This window comes from Phytophthora infestans, genomic scaffold (assembly GCF_000142945.1).
Source record: "Phytophthora infestans T30-4 supercont1.65 genomic scaffold, whole genome shotgun sequence".
Classification (NCBI taxonomy): Eukaryota; Oomycota; class Peronosporomycetes; order Peronosporales; family Peronosporaceae; genus Phytophthora; species Phytophthora infestans.
In genome coordinates this window covers 141,198-144,575 of record NW_003303694.1, presented here as the reverse complement: position 1 = coordinate 144,575, position 3,378 = coordinate 141,198, and the positions used below count along the sequence as shown (strand labels likewise).

Sequence of the window (3,378 nt, the reverse complement as noted above, 5' to 3'; positions counted from 1 at the left end):
CTGCCTGAAGAGCCGGGGATTTAATTATTGAACGTAGGTGGTATGCCATGTAACGCGGAGTGCCATGTTATGCCCTGTTTCCGGCGCAAGTTTTTTAATGTTGGGGGTAAGGTGGTGCCTCGCCGCTGTGAAAGTGTTCTCTCGTGAGTCGCAGGTCCGGAAGCCCCTATAGCTCAGTGGTAGAGCACTCGCTTCGTAAGCGAAAGGTCGGTGGCTCGATCCCGCCTGGGGGCTCTTCTTTTGCCTCTCCTGCCTCACTACTTCCTTTACCGATGCCTTCAGCTTACTAGCTTGCTAGTTTGCTAGTTTGCTATTTGGGCACTTTGCGTGACCAGCCTGTCCGTAGCCACACTCAATGCTCGCTCTGTTGTACGCTGACCGCCCTTCATTATTGTTCCACCACATCTAATACCTAGACACCAACATTCAGATATTCCAGATGTATTCTTGGTGTTGCGGCTGCTCGACACCGTAGGTAAAGTCGTGCCGAAAACTGCTGTCGCGTGTGAATCGTGTCTGTGACAATATATAAGAAGATATCATTACGAGCTGCAACAACTGTCGGATCCGCTAGCATGATATCACTGAGTCTGACCGTGCAAGCTGCCCCCCCCCCCCCTGTTGAGAGTATTATGTACGAGATGATATCCGTGGCGGGTAGAACATAAGCAGCGTACGTAGGTGGTGGCCAACATGCCACCAGCCGAAGACATGCAGAGGTGAAAGACGCTGAATGCTTTGACGATTGAAGATTGTGCTGCCGGCGAGTGTGGATGTTCTCTCTTAGTGTTGTCAGTATTTGATAAAGGCGTGCGGTATGCGCCGTATCTATGGGTGGTAGCACAGGTCGTGACGGTATGTGCGGGGTGGTCGTGAGTTTGGTTTGGTTGATTTGAATCTGATGAGGGTGGGAGTGGACATCTATGTTTTTTTTGCATAACGATGACAGCTTGGCCGAGTGGTTAAGGCGTTAGCCTGCTAAGTTAATGGGGCAACCCGCGTGAGTTCGAATCTCACAGCTGTCGTTTTCCTTTACCTCAGCAGACTCGCGGTAGCAAAAGCGGCTATTTCCTGGCCTGCTGACCAGGAAGATAGATACCTCTGCTTGTTGCTGGATAGTGTTCCCGACCAACACACGTGGCCAAGCGTGTGAAGACATTGCGCAGCTAATCTGAAAATGCTGGTGGATGCACGAACTGGGCTAGTAGTCCTTCCCTTTTCGACGAAAGTGGTTCTGGATGTGAGGCCCAAGGCTAGCAGCTATATGTCGGTGACGCGGGTCGTGTGGTAGGAACCACATCGGTGGTCATCCGTAAAAATTGGAACGATACAGAGAAGATTAGCACGGCCCCTGCGCAAGGATGACACGCATAAATCGAGAAGTATCGCACTTTTTGCTTGGTGGCGTGGTCGTGTGCTCGGCTGATGGTGAGCATTGTAACCGTGCGGCTGTTAAGGTGGGAAGACGGACAGAGAAACGAAGGACGCGCAAAGCTTAAAAGCATGAGGGAAGAGGGGATCGAACCACTGGAATCCAGCGCTCTACCACTGAGCTATTCCCCCGATACCAAAACCCAATGTCCACACATGCACACTCCATCCACACACCGATACGCATTACGAGATCCACAATTTCTACCCACTCACCCCGCCACATCTCACCCTTCTTTACTTCTACGACGAAACCACGTCACGAGCACCTCGCACACATCTCTCTGCTCATCGAAGCGTCGTTTGAAGTGGCGGAGCCCTTACCGATGCGTCGCAGCAGCTTTAAGGAAAGGAGTTGATGTGGCAATGCGGCATGCGCTGAGTTGGCGGTGATGTAGTAGTTGACGTATGGTGTATGCATGGACGGTGAGTGTGATGTATCCATGTTCGTTCGTATGTTTTTATTGTGGTGTATGCGGTGCTCGTGCTGTGAATGTGTCTCTTTGAGTCGAGGTCCGTAAGCCCCTATAGCTCAGTGGTAGAGCACTCGCTTCGTAAGCGAAAGGTCGGTGGTTCGATCCCGCCTGGGGGCTCTTCTTTTGCCTCTCCTGCCTCACTACTTCCTTACCGATGCCTTCAGCTTACTAGCTTGCTAGTTTGCTAGTTTGCTATTGTGCACTTTGCGTGACCAGCCTGTCCGTAGCCACACTCAATACTCGCTCTGTTGTACGCTGACCGCTCTTCATTATTGTTCCACCACATCTAGTACCTAGACACCAACATTCAGATCTTCCAGATGAATTCTTGGTGTTGCGGCTGCTCGACGCCGTAGGTAAAGTCGTGCCGAAGACTGCTGTCGCGTGTGAATCGTGTCTGTGACAATATATTAGAAGATATCATCACGAGCAGCAACAACTGTCGGATCCGCTAGCATGATGTCACTGAGTCTGACCGTGCAAGTTGCCCCCCCCCCTGTTGAGAGTATTATGTACGAGATGATATCCGTGGCGGGTAGAACATAAGCAGCGTACGTAGGTGGTGGCCAACATGCCACCAGCCGAAGACATGCAGAGGTGAAAGACGCTGAATGCTTTGACGATTGAAGATTGTGCTGCCGGCGAGTGTGGATGTTCTCTCTTAGTGTTGTCAGTATTTGATAAAGGCGTGCGGTATGCGCCGTATCTATGGGTGGTAGCACAGGTCGTGACGGTATGTGCGGGGTGGTCGTGAGTTTGGTTTGGTTGATTTGAATCTGATGAGGGTGGGAGTGGATATCTATGTTTTTTGTTGCATAACGATGACAGCTTGGCCGAGTGGTTAAGGCGTTAGCCTGCTAAGTTAATGGGGCAACCCGCGTGAGTTCGAATCTCACAGCTGTCGTTTTCCTTTACCTCAGCAGACTCGCAGTAGCAAAAACTAATCTGAAAATGCTGGTGGATGCACGGACTGGGCTGGTAGTCCTTCCCTTTTCGACGAAAGTGGTTCTGGATGTGAGGGTCGGTGACGCGAGGCGTGTGGTAGGAACCACTTCGGTGGTCATCCGTAAAAATTGGAACGATACAGAGAAGATTAGCATGGCCCCTGCGCAAGGATGACACACATAAATCGAGAAGTATCGCACTTTTTGCTTGGTGGCGTGGTCGTGTGCTCGGCTGATAGTGAGCATTGTAACTGTGCGGCTGTTAAGGTGGAAAAACGGACAGAGAAACGAAGGACGCGCAAAAGCTTAAAGCATGAGGGAAGAGGGGATCGAACCCCCGACCGCTGGGACTGGAATCCAAGCGCTTGTACCATTGAGCTATTCCCCCGACCACATAGCCCAATGTGCAGACATCGCAAGACCCATTCGACACCGCCGATACGGGATTTACCAGATTCAGATTATCTACCCAGTGAACCCGCGATCTTTCTCATCCTTTCTTTGACTTCTACGACGAATCCAATGTC

General features: G+C 51.2%; 2 pseudogenes across 2 annotated transcripts; both read right to left on the bottom strand.

The window, feature by feature from the left end:
* Positions 1-1,504: 1,504 nt before the first annotated feature.
* Positions 1,505-1,563, bottom strand: PITG_29471 (annotated as a pseudogene). The gene has a single exon. The product of its transcript is annotated as a tRNA-OTHER (tRNA).
* Positions 1,564-3,165: 1,602 nt separating this feature from the next.
* Positions 3,166-3,239, bottom strand: PITG_29468 (annotated as a pseudogene). Its single transcript has one exon. The product of its transcript is annotated as a tRNA-OTHER (tRNA).
* Between the last annotated feature and the right edge of the window lie 139 nt (positions 3,240-3,378).